The 25,092-nt window shown below is 44.9% G+C and overlaps 1 protein-coding gene and 1 long non-coding RNA gene across 2 annotated transcripts in view; one reads left to right on the forward strand and one right to left on the reverse strand.

The window, feature by feature from the left end:
* The window catches only part of CELF2 (CUGBP Elav-like family member 2), a 914,911-nt gene that overhangs the window by 845,823 nt on the left and 43,996 nt on the right, over positions 1-25,092 (reverse strand). The window lies entirely within an intron of this gene.
* The window catches only part of LOC128326685 (uncharacterized), a 56,384-nt gene continuing 52,458 nt past the window's right edge, over positions 21,167-25,092 (forward strand). Inside the window, exon 1 of the long non-coding RNA XR_008308198.1 lies at positions 21,167-21,254. This is a non-coding gene — a long non-coding RNA (uncharacterized LOC128326685). The remainder of the gene's footprint in view (positions 21,255-25,092) is intronic.

A 25,092-nucleotide genomic window follows, 5' to 3' on the forward strand; every position in this document is an offset into this window, starting at 1 on the left:
AGCCACCGGGATCAGGCGCAATCCCACTGGTTCACACGAGCATGCAAAACCAGGCTGGGCTCCCTTAGCCTGGTTTTGTATGCTCATGTGAATAGACTCATTGTTTTTCCCTGTTTGAATTTTCAGGACCCAGAAATGCTATTGCATGTCAGCATTCTAGATTTTGAACACTGGCCCAAGCAGTCAATGTTGTTTTGCTTTCAGTTGTACTCTTTTAAAAGATCAATCTGTTGATTGGAAACCCTTCAGGCTAGTACAATGCGAAGCAAATTAAAGATTGCAATCTTAATAGCCTCTAGTTCATAAGGCAGTAATTAATGGAACACACAGAACCTTGTAAAGCTTCCATTTTTTGTTGTGCGTTCCTTTAAAAAAAGGAATGCTGTTTTTAATTGATTTTGTGGGTCGTTTATAATGGACTTTGTCCTTTTTATGTAAATACAATGACTTTCTGAAGTGGATGTAGAATGCAGGCTTGTTTTCATTACATGGAAGAAAGAGAAACTGAATATTTTACTCTGCATGAAAATGCCAAAAATGGTTGCAATCCTGAATAAACACTCCTGTCGGAGTAATACCACTGGTCCAATGGAACCACTTCACAGTAAGTTGCTGGAGGATTGCAACCTTTTCTTAGTCTCAGCAATAGCTCCTTTTACCAGGACATGTCTAGCAAAGCAGCAGCATCTTTCTTTCTTTCTTTCTTTCTTTCTTTCTTTCTTTCTTTCTTTCTTTCTTTCTTTCTTTCTTTCTTATTTGTACACTGCCCCAACTTCCATCTCTGGGAGGTTTACAACAACATAAAACAAGTTAGAACAGAAATAAAGACCTTAAAACAAATTTAAAATCACAGTCTAGTTAAAAAGCTTGGGTGAAAAAAAGTTTCTTTAAAGACTTTTTAAAAGTTGTCAGAAATGGGGAGGCTCTTATTTCAGCAGGGAACACTGCAGAAAATGACCTTATTGGGAGGCATATTCAAGAACTGGATGGCCATAGCCTTCTGTGTGTCTGAGTCTCTCTTGCCTGATCGAACTCACCTGCCAGGTGGCCCTTTCATGAAGCAAGGTGAAGCAGTCACCCCAGGTGGCAGATTACTGGGGTGTTTGCAGGTGGCAAAATGCCCCCTGCCATTGCCATCACAGCAACTCTTTGGGACCAAACTGATCCTTGCAGACTGAGAAGCATCTCCCTACATACTTCTTCCAAAACTTGCAAGAATCCATATGAGGAGGCTTCTAGCAACCTCCCTTCATCCATGCTCCCTGCGTCACTTTCAAAACTTGCAAGGGTTGGTTTTGAAAGGGGCCTGGCCCCCAGTAGGGGCATGGGGCAAGGCAGCACATTGCAGAACTCACATCATGTGTGAAATACACAGCTCTACATAGTAGGGCTCTACATAGTAGGCCTGTGCAAATTCAGATTAGAAAATTCAGACATTATCATAAATTGCCTAAAATTGGTAAAAACTGGTAAAATCTGAATCTGATTTCTTAAAAATCAGATCAATTAAGTCAGAATTAATTCTGAGATATCAAAATTAATGTTGGAAATACTTTGGAATTTTGGAATTAGCAAAATGGAATAGGATTTTCCCCCATAGAGGTAAATGGGGAATTTTTAAAAAAAAAAAATCACTAGAAATCACTGGTTAGTCCTAGGGCACTGAAACATGCCACACATATGTGGAAGGGGCATAACACCCCCTTTAGTGAATTTGAAGAGAAATGGTCAATAACCTGATTATTGGTGAATTTTTGAAATTTTTGTAAAAACACTAAAAATGATGAAATCTGGCTTGTTTCAAGCCAGAACTTTACAAAAACTTCTGAAAGTGAAGATCTAGCTTGGACCATCATTCCATCAGCATGTGGAGGAATCTGACCTTTGCCTCCATGAAAAGGGGCAACAGCATGCTCCATTTGCCTCACTTTTCTATTTCTGGAATTGGTGGGCATACAATTATGAATTCTGGCACATGTAAAGTCCACATTGGCAGGAGTCTAAGTAATTTTTTCAAAGATATGGATATAGATAAATTCCCCGATTTTTTGAGAATTGTTGATATTTTTCTTTAAAAATGGCTACAAATTGTGAATTCTGGCTTGTTTCAAGCCAAAACTTGAGAGTTTCCACAATGGAGGGAAGTAAGAAGTGGGGTCCCCCAGGGATCTGTACTGCGGCCGGTGCTTTTAAATTTATTCATAAATGATCTTGAGGTGGCCAAATTTGCAGATGATACCAAACACTTTCGAGTAGTGAAATCCAAAACTGATTGTGAGGAGCTCCAAAAGGCTCTCTCCAAACTGGGGGAGTGGGTGACAAAGTGGCAAATGCGGTTCAGTGTTGGCAAGTATAAAGTGAAGCACATTGGGACAAAAAACCCCAACCTCAAGTATAAAAAGTGGGATCTGAGCTGTTGGTGACTGACCAGGAGAGGGATCTTGGGGTCGTGGTGGACAGCTCGTTGAAAGTGTTGACTCGATGTGCGGCAGCTGTGAAAAAGGCCAGTTCCATGCTAGGGATCACTAGGAAGGGGATTGAAAATAAAATGGCTAATATTATAATGCCTTTATACAAAACTATGGTGCAGCCACACCTGGAGTACTGTGTACAATTCTGGTCACCACATCTAGAAAAAGACATTGTAGAACTGGAAAAGGTGCAGAAGAGGGCAACCAAGATGATCAGGAGCCTAGAGCACCTTTCTTATGAGGCAAGGCTACAACACCTGGGGCTTTTTAGTTTAGAAAAAAGATGACTGTGGGGAGACACGATAGAGGTCTATAAAATCATGCATGGTGTGGAGAAAGTGGCTAGAGAGAAATTCTTCTCCCTCTCCCATAACAGTAGATCTAGGGGTCATCCCATGAAATTGATTGCCGGGAAATCTAGGACCAACAAATGGAAGTACTTTTTCACACAATACATAATCCACTTGTAGAATTCTCTGCCACAAGATGTGATGGCAGCCAACAACCTGGATGGCTTCAAGAAGGGTTTGGATAACTTCATGGAAGACAGGTCTATCAACGGCTACTAATCGGAGGGCTATAGGCCACCTCCAGCCTCAAGGGCAGGATGCCTCTGAGTACCAGTTTCAGGGGAGTAACAGCAGGAGAGAGGGCATGCCCTCAACCACTGCCTGTGGCTTCCAGCAGCATCTGGTGGGCCACTGTGTGAAACAGGATGCTGGACTAGATGGGCCTTGGGCCTGATCCAGCAGGGCTGTTCTTCTTATGTTCTTAGATGGTCTTTTGCTAACCCTTGCTAATACAGTAGGTTTCTCATAGCCTGTTTATATCCCTTCTCTCCGAATACCTCATTGTAAGAAAATTTAGTTTCTGTTTTCAAGGTGCCCCATGGAACACAGTTCCCAGGGACTGAATCTGGTTCCCCAGATTCTGACTTATGTCCCCCAGCCCCATAGGTTTTCATGACAGGTGGAGATAATCCGCTACTACAAATCTAGTAAGACTACTTGTGGCTGAGCGAAAATGGCACCTCCAGTTTTGCCTCCACATTTCCAGGTGACAAAATTAGGAAGTCATTTCAGCAGTTGCGGGAAGGGTGTGAAGAGGGGACAAAAAGAGGTGCTAATAGGTGCCAGTGGTGCTTTGCTCTGAGGACACTGAGGATTTCCATTCTTCCTGTAACACATCAAATGAGTGATGGTAGCTCATTGTGCAGTCTTTGGTAAATTGTTTTTGAAAAGCAAATAAAATAAAATAAAATAATCCCCAGCCTTCAGCCATTGGGAGAGTTATAGTCCAGAGACTAGTTGCCCTAGACCAGGGGTTCTCAATGTTGGGTCCCCAGATGTTTTTGGACTTCAACTCCCATAATCCCCAGCCTCAGTGGCCTTTCATTGGGGATTATGGGAGTTGAAGTCCAATAACATCTGGGGATTCAACGTTGAGAATCCCTGCCCTAGACTGTCATCCTGTAGTATCATTACAAAGGGGCATCTGTGAAAATGGTGACTGCTAGTTGCCCAAAAGAGCAGCCTCACTACTAACAGCAGGAGGAACTGTGGAACTGGTGGCAGCAGTTTCACTGCAACTTTTATGCCCATGCCCTCCCAAATAGCAAGCCATACATTCTCCTAGTGAAGGTTTTGGCCTGTATCCCATATGGCCTCCAGCATGTAGATTTTACATAGAGTTGGGCATGGAAATGAGCTAAAGTAACTTCCCAGAATATTGGAACTAAAATCTCTAATTGGAAAGAGAACTTCAGGTTTTCTCCAAGGTGAAACTGAAGCTTGTAGAGACGTTTCAGGGTTTATCCCAAGGAGAAATGTCAGAGAATGTTCTCTCTTTTCCACATCCCCAAGGATATGCTTGAGTTTTTAAAAGGATGAGACATTTACTTACATTTTATATACAGATTTTCTTCCCTTGAAACAGATTGTGCATCTTCATTAGGCCATGAAATCTTACCAACAGGAAGTTCCCTATAGAAAGATCCCTGGGAATTGTAGTTTTTCAGGGCCTCTAAAAAGCTCAAAAAGAGTGAGTGGATTCCAAAATGAGATTGGCAACTTTTGCCCATCACTAGTTCACTGATGATTCTACATGCCATGGGGAAGGGATCTGAGGTCCAAAACCATATAATGGAAGCCATGCCCAGGGTGTAGCGAGACCCCTGGGGACCAGGGGGAAAATCTTGGCAGGGGGTTCCCCATCGTGCACACCCTAAGTCCCACTCCCTGTGTTTGTCATCAGATTCAAGGGGTGGGGCAACCAACATTTCTGCTGCTCCTACTTCCTGTTAGCCGCCCCTGCCGCCACTGCCCCTGCCACCACTACCGCTGCCCCTGCCACCACTTACCTCGCCCCCATGGTGGCGGCAGTGGGCGCTGTAGCTGTTGGGCCTCTGCAGCTGGCCTGTGTGCCTCTACAGCAGAACTGCACACCTGTGCAGTTTGACTATGGATGCATGCCCATGATGTCACAGTCAGAGAGGTGTGCAGGCCAGCCGGAGAGGCCCAACAGCCACAGTGCCCACCACCACCATGGGGGGTGGCCTGCCCCACTTGGCTTACCCCCCCACCCCTGAGGGCCAAGATAAGAAGTGGTTGTAGGGCAGGGGTGGTGGCGGGGCAGGGCAGCGGCACGGTGGTCTGTCTGGGTACCTCCTGTGGCTCCCTGACCCTATGGGCCCAGGGACATTTGTCCTGCTTGTCCAATTAATGCTATGCCCATAGCCGTGGCACAGTGTGGTGAGAACTAGAGTCCAACAATCATCACCTGATATCATGCTGATATCACTCACATTGCTTAATTCTGCCCACTGATATGTTGTCCACCATTTTTCCTAGTTCTTATTGCTACTTCATTCCTTCATTAAACAGAATAGACAGTGTCAGAGATTTAAGACAAATACTTTGTCTAGAGCCCCTTGCTCTTCTTTTGCTTGGCTGTGAACACACTAAGGCTATGCACACAAGCAGCAAAGCTCAGACCAGAGCAGCCTAGCCTGGGTTTGGCTGCCCCTATGCACCTTCTGGATTGAGCCTGATCCTGGCACATCCCTAGTGAGTAGCCCAACTGTCAACCCTAGCCTTTAGCCAGGGTTACTTACCCTTAACCGCAGTGCCAGGATTGTGTGTATGCAGAGGCGTATCTAGGGAAAATAGTGCCTAGGGCAAACACTGAAATTGCGCCCCCCTGTCCAAGCATCTGACATCCATCTTTCAGATAACTTTACCATAATATCATCTGAAAAATACAAGTCGGGCTCGTTAATCTTTTAATATTTCAAAAACTATTTAGCAGTGGACTTAGCCAGACCAAAAAATGCTGGAAAACTACAAATTTCAGTATGCTGGGGCTCATGAAATACCCAAATACTATGTGGAGGTATACTTGGAAAACTAAACAGAAGTGTCTGTCTAATTCTCTGCTATGCACTGTAGCATCACCATTACATAAGTTTTAAAAATCAATGGAGAATTTGACTTTTCCCAGATACTCTGAAAATAATTAAAGGATATGCAGAGTAAACTGTGTCACTACTTCGAATATATTCTAGTATTTCAGAAAGACAGTTAAAATGAGAGAAAGAGAGTAAGAAACTCCCACTGGGCCTTAATATTAAGGATTTCACACTGCTTCAAAGACAAACTCATCATTAATAGCCATATTAGCAAGACATCACATTTAATTCACTTATCACAAGAACCAAAGTAAGAGCAAATGAATACAATCCTAGCTCATAAGCGTCAGCTCAGTATTCACAAGCCCTGATTCTCTGTACATAGTGCCAATCTGAATATGTGTACAGTGTCTCATATTATATTATTATTTTTATTTTTTTACCTGTAGTCCCTTTGGGGGGCTTCCTAAAGGCTGTGCGGGGTGGTTGCAAAGGTTCCCCCTCCCACCACTGGCCTCTAGGGCCTCGCAGGTACCATTTGAGCATGTGCGGTGGCCATTTTAAAAAATAATCTTTTTTTTTTTAAAGGCCACTGAAAACAAAATGGCCACCGTGCATGCTCAAATGGCCTCTGCAATGCCTTGCATGGCCTAGGGCCTCACAGAGGCCATTTGAGCATGCACGGTGGCCATTTTGTTTTTGGCAGCCATTTTTTTTTTTAATTTTACAAAATTGCGCCCCCCTTCAAGTGGCGCCCAGGGCATGTGCCCTGCCCGCCCTGACCTAGATACACCCCTGAGTGTATGCTTGGGTTGCATGCCGAGTCAGGAAGCTAGAGCGCTCGTCTTACGGGGGTATCCCTCAATGTATTGTGATTATCTTGTAGTGCATCGTGGGATATCCAGAGGCCAGGGTATCTTTGGAATGTTGTAAATTTATGTGCAGAGATCGTTTCTCATTTTGCGATTTCCAGACCATGAGGAAAAAATAACTTATATTGCTACTCAAGTAACTGAGCTAGCAATACAAAGCCTAAATGAGGATTCCACATATCCATACTTTTTCTGGATTGTTCATATGAAGGGGAAGGGCTATGACTCAGTGATAGCATAAGTGATATACATGCAGAATGTCCCTGGTTCAGTTTTAGTATCTCCACATAAAATGATGTAGGGCAGGGTGGGTTCAGATGACTCCCCAAAAGTTGGTAAGCCAGGAAGCAGAGGTTCTAGGAGAGCAGGCACTCCTGTCTAGCATGACATGTAAATCCACCAACCTCTGGTTTGCGGCCAGAATTGCAGATTTCTCCCTGACTTTGCAAACTCAACTTCAGTCCTGGGTCACAGAATTCAGGCTGCATTTGGAAAGAAGACAATAACTCCAGCTGTGAACCAAAGGTTGATGGATTCACACGGTACACCAGATGGGAACATGTGCTCCCTGGAATCTCAGGTTCCTGGTCTATTTATTTTCAGTGGGTCATCTGAACCTGCCCATAGGAAGCAGGATGAGGAAACATCTTGGCCAGAATTACAGAAGACTAGGTTTGTACAAAAATTCAGTTTTGAATAATCAAAACTGAATCATCTGGACATTGTTCTTGGCCCAGTGGAAAGATGGCGACTCCAAGTATTTACCTCCATGCAGAGTGGTCCTATGCACTAGGGAGGGCTGTTAAAAGGTTTTACCTTCAACTCCAGCCTGACAAAGCAGTGCCACAATTGGGCTGGATCGTATCGGAATCTGATGGTTTTGGTGGTGCACAATTCAAGGATCACTATTCCCCAGGAACTGCAGTCAACTGCATGAATGCTGGGAAATAGTGATTTGTTGTGCATAGACAGTCAGGAATGAGGACTCCCAGAGAGATGGAGAAATGAAGCTAAATATACTGACTAAATTTGGGCAGTGGGGATTTTCCTCCTGTCTCTTCTTTGCAATAATCTGATCTAAGTTGCAATCCTTAGTTAATTTCCCAAGTAACCTCACATGTTTCCCAATGATGCAACCATGAGAGAGTAATGGTAATGAAAAGCACTTCTCTATGGCATATAAATTTTAATATCATTTTTCTTGCTCTTGATGAAGGTGTCAGCTAATTGGAAATATGTGTTGGCTCACTGATGGTACATAATGTATTACCATAGCTAGGAAAACTCCTGGTTCATTTAACCAGGCATGGTTTTATTGCTGGTTCACTCCTGGGCAGGTAAGTGAAGCAACTAAGAATGACAAGACAGAGATAAATGGATGCTTGAAAATAAAGAGGGTCCCAACATCTGGACTGCATCTAGCCTTTGTTGGTACTGTCAATTCAATTATGCCTAATGAGAACCAAACAAATAAAATGGTGGATTTCAATGAAGTAACACCCCCTCCCCCTGGCATAAAAACATTTTTTAAAATAAAGGGTTTAATACATTCTGAATAACTCATTTAAGTATTATTAGATACTTAAATATAGAGAACTTACGTTTTGGGTGGTATAGAAATATGCTAAACAAAAATAGATACTACGATATGATTTATTAATTACTTGAATCTCTTTGTGAACATGCATAAATTGGCATATCCAGTTGTTCAAATAGGGTGGAGTGAATGGGTCACCTGGCTTGGAAACAACCTGGACAGAAGCATGATACAGATTGCTACAAAACCGGTGTAGTGGTTAGTGTTGGAGCAAGTCTCAGGAGACTGTGCTCAAATCCCCACTCAGCCATAGAGCTCATTGGATGACCAATCAAGGACTGACATCCAGAGCACCCTACCAGTAGCATGCCAGGAAGATGCAGTCTCACTACAGAGAGCTTCCCCACTACCACTGCAGCTGCGTATGCAGCAGGGGAGAGAAAATTTCTACCATCTATGCTGCCTTTAGAAGTGCCCTGTGTCAACAAACAATTTGTCCCCGAGGCCTGTTTGGCCCTCAGGGACATATTCTTAGGTGTCATAGGGCATTTCTGGAGGCAGCACAGATGTTCAAAATCCACCCCCCCCCATACACACACACACACACAACACACACACACACACACACACACTGCACACAGGGTCCCAAGGCAGCTAAAAAGCACTCTGTAGTGTATCTTGCAGGCATACTACCGGTAGGTTGCTCTGGATGGCTGCCACTAACTCTTAGTCTAATCTACTTCCATGGTTGTTGTGAGGAACAAATGGGGAGGCTGGCATACTCTCAGTGCTGCCCTCAACTCCTTGTCAGGAAGGTGGTAAACAAAGTAGCAAATTCATATTATCCTCCAAGTTGAAGCCTTGGGATAGAATTGTCAGCCTGTATATCCAGATGTTTTGTCTGGCTTCTATTTTCCAGTTAGGTTTTTACCCTAATATTGTGAAGACTCAAAGTTTGTGGTCATCAGTTACTCAAGTTTGTTGTGATTGCTGAGTTTCAGTTTCTGAAACCAAGAGTCAGTCAGTCTCTCTCTCTCTCTCTCTCTCTCTCTCTCTCTCTCTCTGATATAAAACATGTAGTGCTTGTCATATTTCCTTCATTGATTCTTATCATGTCATATTCTTTCCTGAGGGGTTTTAAGCACAATGAATCCTCTCCCAAATTCTCCACACAGAAGTTTTCCTGGAAAGTAGCCAGTATAATATATCTCCTCAGCTCTCTCTCTCCACACACCCCATCCCCTCTTCCCATTTGCCTCAGCACTTTAACCACTGAGTTTGTTTTTCTTAGTACGATAGACTTCCACTTGCTGGCTCTTTCTCTCACTGCCAAACAAGGTTGTTCATGACTGCTAGCTGCAAATGCTCTTTAAGATAAGAGTGGCCACATTTGTTTTCTCCCTCCTCACATTTCTTTAGGGAATGGTCATGGTTGTATCTACATATCTACTGTTAGGTGATATGGATATTTCTGTGGCAGGATTTTGGACTCGGGCAATGTATACCTTCACTGGTTGCTCTCCAAGGTACTGCAAAACTGAGGTGTTGAATATGGTTCTCTCCCTGGAACTCAATGTCTGTTCCCTGATATCAGTTCCAAGGACACCATCTTTGAGCCTTGCTTGGTGCCCTGCAAGAGGCCAGCAGAAAGGCTTAAGAGATGGGCCAAAGCTAAGCACTAGAACACACACTTTGTATACTGCTTTTCCTTCGGTACAGTGCTCCTACTTGTAAGAAGAGTGGGATATTAAAAACAAAAAGTTTAAAAAATAATAATTGAGCTATAGAAATCTTCAAAAGTTTATAATGTAATGTCCTATGCTGATACTGTAAGCCACATACAACCCCCTGCTAACTGAGTAAAGAGGCACCCATCAAAGTGGTGATTCTCTTATATTTAGTGGGGAGAGAACAACTGTCTCTATGCAGTCATAGCACAGTATCCCTCCAGTGGCTGTTTGTGTTTACCTTGTTTCTTTTTTAGATTGTGAGCTCTATGGGGACAGGGAAACATCTCAATTATTTATTGCTAATTTTTCTATGTAAACCACTTTGGAAACTTTGTTGAAAAGCAGTAATTAAATAGTAGTAGGATGTGAAACCAGGAAATCAAGAAAGAAGCACATCAAGAAAGAAGCAGATAAAAAACTGGAAGCCTTTGAGATGTGGTGTCTCAGAAGAATACTCAAGATTAAATGGACCAGCAGAACAACAAACGAAGAAGTACTTTGAAAAGCAAAAACACACACAAACAAATAATACTGACAATCAAGAGAAGTAAACTGGAGTATTGTGGACATATCCTCACAGGAGTAGAATATCAAATACCACAACTAAAGCTAGCAGGAAAAAGATAAAGAGGAAAGAGGAGAATGGGATAGATGGATGACCTGAAAGAATGGCTAGAAATGGACACAGAAGATATCATCCACAGTTCTCAGGACTGTGATCTATGGCTTTTTCTGGCTGCCAACCTCCCACCTGGGGAAGGCACATGAGGAGAGAGTTGTCAGGATGCTATTCCTCCCTCTCCTGAGCACCTACCAGGCAGTGCGGGTGGGAGTGGTGAGGCACAAAGCATCCTTCCTCTTTGCCCAGTTGTGGGCATGCCCAATGAGGCCAGAGAAACTGGATATGATGGTGGGGAGAATGAGTCCTGGGTTGGCAGAGAAACAGGGGCATGGAGACACCGGCAGGCGAATAGTACTATGCAGAAGGGCCCAGGTCAAATCCCCAGCATTTCCATTTAGCAAAGATCTCAGGTGCAGATTTAGAAAAGGTATTGGATAACCTGCTGGATTCTTCAGCTAGATGGCCCAATGGGTGGCCTCAATATGGGGCACCTTCCTCTGTTAATGGTCAAACTCCTAGTACTGACCATCTCTGTACAAAAGCTTTTCGAACTCAAAGTATCTCCATTCAGCATAGCTCCCTAACTTATGGATTGGGCTCAGAAGTGATAGTAGAACATATTATTAAAATAACCGCGAGTGTAGTGGGAGAATGTCCTCCCCTTTCTTTGTCTCTTTGTGACATTAGACTGCCAGCAGTCCAAATAGTCAAAGCACTGTTCTGGGAACAGCTTGTGGAGAAAACTCTGCGTTTCTCTAGTATGTACTTGAAGAAGATTAATGAGCTCTACTAACATGCCAAGTCAATCTGTTCCTTCCCGTCAATCAAGTCCTATAGAACGAGGATGTCAGTCTCACTTGATGAGTTTTTAGGAAGATGTGAAGTAATTTTTTTTTAAAAAAAGAATAGTTTAATTAAACCACTATTGCAAATGAGCATTACATACCATTCTAAAAATGTCTGTCAGGCATGATTACAACCTTCCTACTACGAACTTTACTATTTAGTTAACAAGCCATGGATAAGAACAAATGATCCAGCCATATGGGCAAGCAGAATATTTTAAAATATTTAGGATACTATAATGTCCCTAAGGGTAGCTTCAAAGGACTCAAACTAGGGTTTCCAATCAGCTGTTAGTTATTTTACTGGCCTGAGAGGTAAAAGTGTGTTCTGCCAGGTAAGTCATATTGAAGTTTGGAAAACCAGTAAAATTTCGGATTCTGGCAGAATCTGAGGCTGTGCTCATGTACAGACAAAACAGGGCTAAGGAAGCCCAGCCTGGTTTTGCCTGTGTGTGAGAACTGCCAGGAGCTGTGTGGCTCCTGGCGGTGGCATGATGGCAAACCCACAAGGGAGCCCCAGCAGTTAGCCCAGGTTAAGGGCACAAATGTGCCATTAACTTGGACTAACTGATCTGGGCCGTCCCTGGGGTGGGGCACGGGGCTAGGGGAAAATCAGCTTGTGTGGGCCCTCCTTAATATTTCAGTCTAATATACATCATATATAAAACACGTACACAAACATACACACATTTGCCATGATTCAAGAGACCCAATTAATGGGAAAGACACAGGACAGTTCAAACTGTCCACTTAAAAGTGGATCCAAATTGGTTCTGCAGACTGGTCCAAAACAGAGAAAAGCAGTGAAATGGATGGGGAACATTTAGGGAGGAACAACCCTGCTCCATCCCTCTTGTTCCTAAGTCAGGAGTTCTCTGCAGTCAAAGCTGAGTCCCTGAGAGCGAGCAGGGTGAGGAGAGGCTGCCAGTCAATGGGGCACACAGCTGAACCTGTCCGGGGAAGCACTCCTCAGAGCGCTCAAGGAAGGTGCCCTATATTGGGGGGGGCACCCGAGAAGCTGCATACTGCCTCCCCTTAGGCCCAAAACTTTCTTTGCTGGGGTAGTCACTTTATATGAAAGGTGCTCTTCTCCTAAAAAGGCAACAGCAAAGGTGCCTCGCACCATCACCCAGAGGGCCTCTCACCATGGGGGCCATTCACGGGCTGCAGCAGACTTCCACAACACTTGCATGGGATGGGTTAGCAGAGTCCGATTTCTAACCACAAGGGGCATATCCCACCCACCCGCCCACCCGCTCGCTCACTTCAGCTTGGCTCCCTGCACCTAGGAGGACTCTTCTGGAGGTGGGTCTGACCGACTCAGCCTCCTGGCGGAGGCTTCTCCCAGGAGGGAGAAGAAGTAGTAGGTGAGGAACAGCTCTGAGTGGAGGGATGGAGGAAGCAGGGAGGAAGACGCAGATGCTGCTGCTACTGGGTCTCTCCCCCCCCCCACTTGCAGGCTGTAGGAGTAGGGGAAGGACATGCACCCGGCCTGGCCAATCAGCAGGGGGAGGAGAGCAGCACCCCTGCCCCACCAACAAGTTCCTCAGCCCGTCAGTGCTGTAGAGCCCCAGGAGCTGAGGCGGGTGCGAGGCAATGCAAGGCTGCCGAGCGAGTGGAGAGGCAGGCTGCTTGCCGCTCACTCAGCCACTGCTGCTGGTGTGCTGTGCGCCACTGCCACTCCTCCCCCCACCAGCACACATTCTGGCTAGTTGCTGCTGGCAGTGGGAGCTGAGGCGGGCACGTGGCCGAGCAAGCCACTGCCAGCACCATTGCGGGGCTTGTCCAAGCGTGGGGCCTGGGGTGATCACACCAGTTGCCCCGTCCTAAGGTCGGGCCTGGAACTGAGCATGTGTCGGTGCAGCCTGGCTCCGCGTGGCACCCACACACCAATAGCCTCCTGGCCAGCATCACCACACTCTCCATAATGCACCACACACTTGCATGATGCATTATAGGAATTCAAGGGGCCTCCCACCCCAAACCTCCCTGCTGCCAGCAGAAACCAGCAATTGTCTGGGCCGGCGATCCTCCCGCCCAGCAACAACCTGAGGATAGTCTGTGGGCGTGGTAAGCTTTTCGAGGCTTCGTTCTCTTGCCCCTTCAAGCCCTTCTCATGGATTGTGATAAAGGGCTCTCTGACTTCAGTGCCGCAGGTTTTGCTCTGACTCCTTCTCTTAATCTCCAGATCCAATCCAATCTCCACCCTCAATGGCTTGTGGCTATTTTTTGTGTGGGATGGGGCTGTAGCTCAGTGGTAGAACATCTGCTTTGCATGCAGAAGGTCCCAGTTTCAATCCTTGAAATCTCTAGGTAGTGCTGGGAAATATCTGTTTAAAACCTTGGAGCAGTGCTACCAGTCAGTGGAGACAATACGGAGCTAGATGGACCAATGGTCTGACAGGGTTTAAGGCATCATCATCATCATCATCATCATCATCATCATCATCATCATCATCATCATCAAATTTATATACCGCCTTTCATTAAAAACAATCCCAAGGCAGTTTACAAAAGTTAAAAAAACATACAACAAAAATGACAATAAAAATATTAAGCTAAAAATATAAAACCAATCTAATTTAAAATCTATAAAATGCAAACATAAAAATGAGTAAAACACAAAGAAGCAGCAATAAAAACAGTCATGTAAAGGCCTGGATAAAAAGCCAAGATTTAACAAGCATTCTAAAAACTGTGACGTTTCAATCTTCCTGTGATGTTTCATCGTCACAAAACTGTGATGTTTCATCTTCCAATGTTCCTCCCTATTATGTTGTTATATACCATACCTACATCTACAGTTGCTCAGATTGAAGGAGCTTTCTGGGATATTGTCAGTGGATCATAGCTTCCACAGGACCTCTGGGATGCTCAGCAAATAACTAGGCGAGCTAGTAGTGCCAGGCTTCAGGATAATGTCCATGATGTAGCCAGACACACCTGTAGTGAAAGTACTAATGCCTAAGGAGCACCCAGGACTTTTCAGTTTGTGGGTTTGGAGATAGAATACCTCAGGTCAGTTCTTCTGGGGTTTATCTGCATAGATCTGCTCCTGCATGTCTTTGGAAGCTTCCTTATGCCAAGTCAGACCATTGGTCCATCCAGCTCAGTGGATTGTTTGCTGATTGGCAGTGACTTCTCCAAGATCTCAAAGATCTCAGGCAGGACTCCTTCCCAGCCCTGCATGGAGATGCCAAGGGTTGAACCTGGGACCTTCTGCATGCAGAGCAAAGCAGATTTTCTACCACTGAGCTATGCACCTACGGCCATAGGTGGCATACATGGGTCTCCCATCCAAGCACTGAACACACCAAGACCTGCTTAGCTTCAACAAGGCAGCTCTGTCATGTGTCCTTAGGCCATGCTCTTGGACATTTCTTTTGTAGGTTGTACAGTTCCTCTGATATTCCTCAGTGAGGTCCAAAGCTAGCACCCTGTAGAATGCTTGTACATGATAACCACAGCATCTCCTTTCTCATCCTCCCTAACTATGTCAGAATTGTTTCTAAGCTTGTTTTGCATCACTAAACTTAGAAGGCACAAGAGGCTGCTCACTCACAATCATGATGCATGATGATGGCAGTCCTCTGTATGGAAATCTTGCAAGAAAAAGGTCCTCACCATCAGGAAGAATAAAGAAACAGTATACTGCTGGATAGAAGCTGGATAGAAGCAAGAGGGGAGGACTCTTCTCTTTGTGCTCCGCTAGTGAGCTTCTAGGGACTTCTGGATGAGCACTGTTAGAAGCAGAATGCAGAACTAGAGAGCTTTGGATCATGGGAGATGCACTTATAATTGGCGCTGTTGAGGGTGGAGGAAATGGTATCTCCTTAATCGACCATTTTGCATTCTAAACACATTGAAGGGTTGAAAAGCTGTTGCTGCAAAGTTGCCTGTGGTTTTGTGGGTAACCTGAAAGCAATAACTTAGGAAAGGCAACTCAGCTTGTCCCTGAACAGGTAATCAGCATAGTGCTAAACGCTGAAAATAAACTTTGAATGTCTAATGTCGACTATATCAGCCACCTGGTTATAATTGGACATCATTTGTTACTGCAACATTGGTCCAAGAAAATGTATGGCAAAGAGAATTCTGTGAAGTTCAAGCTACATCTTCTGCCTCAGCAGCACATGCTAGTATCATTTGCTTAAAACACAACAACACCCCAAAAGAATCCACATCCCATCATTGACTAGTGCAGGGGTTTCCAGCCTTTGGTCTGCATATGTTGTTGGACTACAACTCCCATCATCCCTAGACACAGTGACCAAAGGCCATTGTGGCTGGGGATAATGAGAGTTGTAGTCCAGCAACATCTGGGGTGCCAAGGTTGGGAACCTCTACTTTTGAGGTTGGGTGGGATAGAATTAATTAGATCATGATGATGATGATGATGATGATGATGATGATGCTAGAAACTGCCTTGTAAAGGTACAGGAACCAAACTTGTCATACAGTGTTAATTTACACAACCATTAGCAGCAAACTCCATTGTTAAATCATCACCCACAAAATGCTATTGTGTGTCCAGCTTAGCTCTGTCCCACTCAAGCTGATAAGACACTCTCCAGACAATTGCAATTATGAGTAATTTGTAAGAGTAATAAGAGCTGCTTTTTATTACAGGCAATAAAATCAATTTTTCTTTCAATTATCTTTCTGGGCTGCAGAGTGTAACAGCTGCCCCTTGGTGAATGCAACAGAGAAGACTAACGTGTTTTAAGGACAAGGCCTGATTCTTTAGGATTAATTTCCACCTCCAAGAAAAAACAGGGGGGAATAAACAGAAAATTCACTGAATTCCCCTTCCCAGCCCAAATGGGGATGAATTTAGACGTTTGTCATGCCTAAGTCAAATTGAAATGGAAAGAAAATGTTAGTTGAGACTAACTCAAATCCCTTTGTTTTTAATGAAATTTACAGCCCATCCGAAGTATGACTGAATTCAATGGGATTTAATCCAAGCAAGTGTGCATAGTGAAGCCTTCAGCACAAACGTCTCTGAATCGGGGTTCTTGTATGGTTTTTCCAGTATGACCTTTTAGGAGTAAGTCAACATAGACTGCTGTAACCCATGCTAATGGAACTCTTGCTAACACCACAGAGGCACCTTTTAAAGTGGTTATTCTCTTATATCTGCACTGTTATATTTGCAGTGTTAAAGTGGTGATTCTCTTATATAGTTGTACTGGCTGCTGATATGTTTCCGGGCAAAATACAAAGTGCTGGTTATTACCTTTAAAGCCCTGAACGGCATGGGTCCGGGCTACCTTAGAAAGCGCCCTCTTCGGTATGATCCCCATCGCACATTGAGGTCATCTGGAGAGGTCCATCTCCAGTTACCACCATTACGTCTGGTGGCAACTCGGAACTGGGCCTTCACTGTAGCTGCTCCTGGCCTATTGAATGGACTTCCGGCAGATATCCACAGTTTAGGCTCGCTGTTGGACTTTAAGAGAGCCCTAAAGACTTACTTGTTTGGACTGGCCTTCCAAGGTTCTTAAATTATTTTAAAGTATTTTAATTATTTTTAAATTGTGTTTTTAAAAGTCTATATTGTTTTAAGTAGTGTGTTTTAAATGATGTTTGTTTTTATGGGTTTTTTAAAACTAGTTGTACACTGCCCAGAGCCTCTGGATGGGGAGGTTTATAAATGTAATCAATCACAATAAATAAATTGATATGATATGATATGATATGATATTAAACAGGGGGAGAGTAACTTTCCATATCCAACCCCAGCACAGCATCCCTCCAGTGGTTGTTGTTGGTGTCCTTTGTTGTTGTTGTATTCTAATGTCCCTGCTTGGTGACTCTTTAGAGGTTTCTACTGGTGGATGAGATGGCAGTCCAGTTCCTAATTGGCATAAGATACTCATCTTTCAAGGAACAGTAGCAACACCAGAGCAGCCTACATCCCAATGAGGAAAGGACACCTGGAGTCTAGTTATATCAACCAGTGTCCAGCCCAGATTAGTGAGTCTTTGCCTCACCATGGCAGCCATGAAGGTACAGGGGCTAGATGATGGTGAAAAGTCTCTGTTGCTTCTCTGATTCCCCAGCTGCCACAGGTGCTTCTGCTGCAGGGGCTGGATCAGGCCTGGCTTTTTTTTTTTTTAACCCAGCCAAAGCAATGGCTGCTCAGATGGGCAAGTGTCAGTAGCTCTAAGAGGGCAGGTCAACTGACCCAGCCTGAAATGTCTCACAGACTCTCATTTTGTCATCTTTCTTGTTGTGTGCTGCCTTGAGTGCAAACTTGGGGGAAAGGCAGTGCACAGACAGTGGCTAGCTAGGGGCCAGTTTGAACAATACATCCATACTGGCCTGGCCTGGACAATATGCAATGTGGGACATGAGTATACAGGACATGAGTCCTGCCCCTCTCCTGGTCTACAGTCCTGCAGCCTTACAATCACATGGTGGAACATCATTCATCTAAACCAGGGGCAGAGCTATAATAAGGCTCCTAGGTGCCAAGAATCCATGTGGCCCTGCCTCAGGGCCCCCTGGTTCATCTCTGGGGCCACTTGATCACCTGCTGACACAGTTCTCCTTCTCCCCATGTACTGTACTGCCCATGGTCTACTCCTACAGCCCACCGCTGCTTCCTGCCCATCCTCAGTGGTATACTGCATGGCTGGTAGGAGCACACCATTGCTGGGAGGGGAGGCCACCACCACCCGCCCACTCACCAACAGCACCATCACCAGGAGATGGAGTGGGCTGCGGCTGCGGTGGGGGGGGATACCTATGGGTTCCCTATGCCCTCCCTATGCCATTGTTCTAAACTGCCTCTCATATGAAACCTTGTGTGTGGATGGTGCAGGAGAACTGCCCCTCAAATGATCATGACCGTGTGGGATGGCCTGCACAGATCGGGTGAGGGGCCCCTTGAGACACATCTGTTTAACCAGGCTTTTAGTCAAATGTTAAAATGTTTTCAATGTTTTAATTGCTTACTTGATGTACTTTTTGTGCTGTATTTCAACCTTGTATCAACTGCTTAGAGATCTGTGTTTTGTTTTTGTTTTTTGGGTGGTGGTGGTTTATGTAAACAAAACAAATGTCCTACATTGGGTGGGACTGATTCAGATGTATCATCTGAACCAGCCCTTAAATGATGTAGTCTGACAGTGTAGTGGGAGAATCTAATGGCCATCTAAAGCAACAAGTTGCCTAAGCTGAAGGACAGCAGAGGTTATGGAAGCTTTATAGCAGGCAGCAGCCTAGGATTGGCTCATTGATGTCATTTGATTGCAAGGGCCAATTGGATTCTAAACTGAAGTGATGGTGTCTGAGCTTGAACTAACTAACTGTAGTTCCCTCATTTAACCAGCAGACCTAGACCAATGGTCCAAGAAGCTGGAGAGCAGTATCTAGCCCAGCCCTGCAGGGCTCCCATTGATGACACCTGACACATGAGCCCTATTAATACATTACGTTCAGTGCATGTACAGTTTGTGTACAGTGCATGCATGCACAGATCTGCACACATGTAGTTTATTCACACATTATGTTGAACACACATACAGCAGTATGCTTCCTATCTGCACTGTGCATTTGGGTTCATTTTAAAAATGAATGGCAGTACAATCATTCTCAGAAAAAACATGTAGATGTGTACAGACTCTAAATGTACAGCATAAATATATATATAAACTTTTGTTGGGCCTCACAAGAATGTTTCTTTTGTAAAGTTGTTTTCATGAAATAGATTCATCCGTTCCATGTGGCAGTCTATATGGAGCAGCTTGGGGGCCGTACAGAGCAGTCCCGTGCTGCAGAGACCCCCACCCCCACCCCATTTCACTGCTCCTCATTTTTGAGCTGCAACATCCTTGTTATTCAGAGGTATAAAACTCTCTTAAGCGAAGAACTCGGCATTTGCATCAATTCCCTCCGGAGCTAGGGAGGAACTGTTCCAAGGCCCTCAGGGGCTAAGTGTGTATGGTGAAATATATGAATAAACCTGTCAGTTTTGTGAATCATTAGGAAGGGATGGCTTTAGGGTTGATTTAAATAGGGGCTGCTGTGCCTCAGGATTCTGCTTGAGCTGGAACACTGCCGAAGATTTCACTTCCATTATTTTCTGGTGTTTGTTCGGGGTTAATTGCAGCATTTCCAGGCATTGTGCAGGCGTCCTCTTTGTTAGCAGGGGACAATGAAAAGGCCAGGAATGCTCCCAAATGTCACCCCAACTGGCATCTGGGATAGAATCCTGGGTACCAGCTGGAGTGGAAGCATTTGCAGAATGGGACCAGGATGCCCTCTCAAAGGTATGGGTTCTGGTCCCTCCAAAAAAAAAGGCCCGGCATGTCTGTTGTCCTCTGTGAGCAGTGCTTTCACTATCCCCTAGCCATGCCAGACACAGTTGGGGCAAGATTCTTTTTAATGAAAATTCAGACCTGCACAATCAGGGTAATTTGTGCATGTAGTGTGCACCACAGCACACACCTGTGTATTTTCATTGTCTGTGCTCATATACTTTGTTGCCTTTGTATGCACACAGCGCATAATCAACTTGTGGAATTCTCTGCCACAAGATGTGGTGACAGCCAACAACCTGGATGGCTTTAAGAGGGGCTTGGATAACTTCATGGAGACGTCTATCAACAACTACTCGTCAGAGGGCTATAGGACACCTTCAGCCTCAGAGGCAGGATGCCTCTGAGTACCAGTTGCAGGGGAGGAACAGCAGGAGAGAGGGCATGCCCTCAACTCCTGCTATAGCCTTCCAGCAGCTTCTGGTGGGCCACTGTGTGAAACAGGATGCTGGACTAGATGGGCCTTGGGCCTGATCCAGTAGGGTTGTTCTTATGTTCTTATGAGTTACTTTCCACAATATGCCTAAGAAAAGTGGGAGAAAATGCTCAGAACTAGGAATCTGGCAGCACTATTGCAGAGGAAAATTAGGGCAGTGTTTTATAGCTGCTTTCTTCATAAACACAAAGTAAGTTTATATAGATTTAACTAAGAGTTTATTCAGAAACAACTCCATTTTCTCCTCTTTCCCCTCCCTTTCCCTTTCTGACTCCAACCCCAACACTCTCTACAGGATCTCCACTTGGACAAACTTCTCAACACAAAATATAAAAGATTACTAGATAGAATTCAATACTTCCCTCCCTTTTATAACAACCAGAATGGAATTACTTGAAAATTCAGTGACAGTCTTGAAGTCTTTTAGGTGGTCTCCTGTTGCACACACTTCTCCTAATTTTTGGGTTCTCTGGCTAGTGATGTTTTTTTTCCTCTGGTACAGAGGATTGTCCATAACTTTCATCAGCCTCCTCTGTGAGGTCAAAACTGGAGGCAAGATCAAAGTCCTCTCTAGCTCCTCAATGGAGATCATCAGAATCCCTTGCCTTATTTCTCATAGTCAGGCGCGTAACAATGATAGGGCAAGGGGAGACAGTTGTCTGGGGGCCCCACTGCCTGGAGGGGCACCCCAGAGGCACCTCATGTGACTCCCCATTGCCCCCTGCCCAGCCCCATAGCCTCTCAGCCACTTGCCCTCTTCGCCGTCTCTCCTGCTTGTTCTGCTGGCCCGCAATCGAAGCAGCAGGCAAGCTGCAAAGAGCTCCTTTTCTCCCACCTCTCAGCTGATCGGCGGGTGGGCGGGGCTTCCACGGAGGCCTCCGTGTAGGCCGCAGTGAAGCCTGAACTCGAGTAGGGCCCAAGCAAGCCAGGAAGGAGGAGGCAGCCAGAGTGTTCTCTCCAGCAGAAGACCCCTTGCTGCCCTGCTTAACCCAGACCAGCATTTGCCAGGTAGAGTGTGAACTCCTTTTTGTGGTTACCTTTCCCGCCCCCCCCCCCCCATATATAGGGATCTGCTTGCCATAGGGCTTGGATATGTGGGGGGAGGGACCGAGAAGTCTCTGAATATTTATTTTGAAACAGCTTGGAAAATTTGCTGACTTTTAAAAAACTATCTAAAAAGTCCTATAAGTGGCTTGTTTCATGGCAGAAAATTGCAAAAACTTCTGGAACAGTATTTTATTAATTTTATTTATTCATTCATTCATTTATAAATGCACTTATGTTCAAGTTGTTTTGCAACCCAGAAGGTCTGAGTGAGAACTGTGAAGCATGTGTGGTGCTTTTATTTTATTTTTCTTGTGTGTGAACTGCTCCCCAATAACTTGCAGGGACTTCAGGATAAATCTGGCCAACATGTGAATGCAGCACCTCCATTCCAGAGGAGATGTGTCTTAAAGGGCTTTAAAAGCCTCCAGTGAAAAGCCTCCTGCAATCAAACTTGACTGAATTTGTTCAGAATTCTGAGAAAACAAACATAGGTTCACCCTGCATGGTTGAAAGTCTCCTTTGCTAATCTGCAGCGAGGGGCCCATTTTAATAATTCATCTTTCTAGTGTGTTCTAGGCATTAAAAGTAATACAAATGTATAGTACTCAATGTATATCACTATATATTGTGACGTGTGTGTGTGTATTTAGTGAAATGTATTTGCAGGCAGCATACTTATTTTGGAATATCAGACTTAAATCCTTGGGGGCCTGGGGTGTGCGGAGGCCCTGGACTTTGGGGGGGGGGCATTTTAAAATCTTGTCTCTGGGCCCACTCCAACCTTGCTACGCCCCTGCTCATAGTATGCATGCTTGAAAGTCCTGAACTGTTGCATTTCTTTCCATCATCTAATATGACAGGATCTCCTTGGAGTTCAATTATTTGTTTTGGTCAGGACCAAATATTGGGACCATCCCTTTCTCACTTTATAAGGCAGACGTACTCAAAGTCCTTCACCTGAAATGTTTGCTGCTTCATACTCCATTTCTGATCCACACATAATCTGTATTTTTGTTGCTTCTCTCTTACCTGATCACGAATCTCTGAATCCTCAGAGTGAGATGGCACGGAAAGCCCTATCAGTTGTTGCCATTGGGCAAGTTTGGTGGTGGCTTTGCATCCCCTCAGCAGTTCAAAAGGTGATTTTCCTGTACTAGAATGAGGAGTAATTTGATAAGCAAATAGATTTCCATGGATTGTTTCTTTCCAGGGTTGTTGTGTAGTAGTAGCAATAGTAGAATGCAGTAGCTGAGGAATGTAGTCCCAGTAATGCAATGAATGGAAGATGCAGGAACTTTCACAGGTTCTGTAGGCTCATGCACATAGCTGGTTTAAAATCTCATTGCCAAATGTTTTATAGCTGCTTCCCTCAAGTGTAGCAGCAGTGAGTAAGTTCCAAAGAGTCACTGGTTTCCACCCAGCATGCACTCCCTCTGATGCCACCATTTTTTGTGATTTCTGAAGTCGCTGGTGTTGGGCAGAGAATGTCAGTTATCGATTTCAGCCTGACTTCATCAAGCCACCTTCAAATGTTGGTTTCAAATGTTGGGCTGAGCTTTGTAACTGCCTGGCATTCACCTCAAGATTCACACCATCATGAAAATGGTGGCTGTAGTGGGGTGTGTGTGTGGGCAGCAGCAGATAGAAACTCTCCTGTGCTTCACTGCCATGTTACACATGAAGCTGCCATAGAATGATTGGTGAAGATTTTGTGGGGAGTAGCAGTGCAACCTATGGAAAGTGTCTTCAGCAGGGGAAGAAGAAATGGGTATCAGGGTCTGGGTTCTACAAAAGTCTGGACTACTCACTTCACTTTTCTCATGGCTATCAGTCACTTTTTACAGCATCTAAAGTAATACAACTTTTGCATGCATTGTATTTTTGAGCTGCACAAACGTTATTTTGAAACTGCACATTTTGTGTCTGGTTGCACATTTTCAAAATCCCTGAATTGGCATATAAAAAGTAGCTCCCTAGAGCATCCTAGGACATCCCTGAGGTCCTTTAGAAGATCTCATTGCATGTCTCACTTGCATGCATTGACACAGTAAGAACACTGCCTGTTTGCTGGACTAGAAGCTCAGAGGTGCCTTCGCAGAGCAGAATCACTTGGTTTCACTCACACCTAGGAAAGCAGAAGATGCCTGATCCCTATGTCCTCCAGATTTGCTCTCTCCATTCATTTTTTTTTAAATAGTAAAATGCTCTGCTTGGCAATACAATAGCAAGTAAGAATGTGGTTTAAGGTCATTGAATGCCTTGCAAACGTACCCAATTTGTTCCTGTGAATTAAAGCCAAACCTACAAGGAAGCATTAGCTAGGAGAATAATATATTAGGGGTACTTTAACAATGACTGGCTGCACTCTGGATTGAATGGACCCCAGCTGGATGTCGATGCAATCAGTGCTGGGGAGCCATGACAGATGAAGATTGATGGTCAGCAGGATCAGAAGCAGGAGAACAGCAACTAATTATGAATGTGCAACACCCCCAACCACCAAAGGAGTGGTTTAAAGTGTATTCAAAATGGGATAACTCCATGTACACTGCCTTAAGCTTCTGGAAGGCATAGGTGGTGCCAGGGGACGACGGGCCAACAATACCCACACCTGCTGCTCACATTGCTGGGCATTTCCCATAAACTGGAAATTAAATTAAAATAAGGCAGCGATCCAAAGCCTTTTTACCTGAAAGTTAAATCTGTCAAAAGCAATAGAGCTTTCTCTGGAGAAAATGGCTGACATCCGGACTGATGGTGCACTCGTGCAAGGCTGTTTCACTAGGCAGTTCTACTAAACCAGCAGCCTGTGTTCCTGTGAAGCAGTTCCTGCTGTGAAACCTCTTTTTCGTGATGCAAAGCTATCTGCTGTCCTTGTGCAAATGCAACACTTGTGCAAGTAGACCAAGAGCACTAGAGAGTGAGCAGCTCTGAGCCTCCACTCAGCTGCGTGACCTTCTTGTGTGGGTGCATCTTTGTTCGTTGCACTAGTGTGGCATTAGCCTAGAGATTAGCAGATATATTTTGGGCAGGAGCAGGCTACCCTGAAATATTGAGGCTATTCCCACGATCACTGGAAAGCAGACTAAGGGAGCTTAGCCTGCTTTCCAGTGATCGTGGGAACCACTGGGCTTGCAGGCCGGTGCTCCCAGGGTGGCTAGCCTGCCTAAAACACCCTCCCCTTAAACGAGGTTAACAGAGTAGGTGCTCCATTAACCTTGTCTTCCTGCTCGTGTGTTGCCGTGGCATGTGGTGACACATGAGTAGACCCCCTGACCAGGAGGCTGCAAGCAGCCTCCCGGTATTGGGGGTTCCCCCAGAATGCCCCCCACACTTGTGATCCCCACAGCCCCCACTGGCTTTGTGATGGAGCTGGCAGTCGTTTGGGAGGCCAGTCCGGCCGCCCAGGGCTACATGATTGGTTGTCTGTGGGGAGAGAGGGGTTAAGAGCTTCCTTGTCTTCTCTGCACGAGGTACTGGTTAAGACTAGTTCACGAGGGATTGTTTAAGACAGTTCTTGCCTGGCGATGCAGAACCTTTTGTGCTGAGTCCTGAGTCTTTTAACAAAAGGCTTTAAACATACACACAACCAAGGACACACAACATATTCTAGCACAGTAGGAGCACACTGAGATTGCTCAATCAGAGGCGGCCCTTCCATGAGGTAAGGTGAGGAGGTCACCTCAGGCAGCGGATTATTGGGGTGGCAGCAAGAGTCACTTGATAAAAAAGGAAAGAGGATGAGGAAGGTGCACACATGGGGTGCAGCATTTGGCACCCTGCCTTGGGTGCACAGAGG

This window comes from Hemicordylus capensis, chromosome 5, assembly GCF_027244095.1.
Source record: "Hemicordylus capensis ecotype Gifberg chromosome 5, rHemCap1.1.pri, whole genome shotgun sequence".
NCBI classification, from domain to species: domain Eukaryota; kingdom Metazoa; phylum Chordata; class Lepidosauria; order Squamata; family Cordylidae; genus Hemicordylus; species Hemicordylus capensis.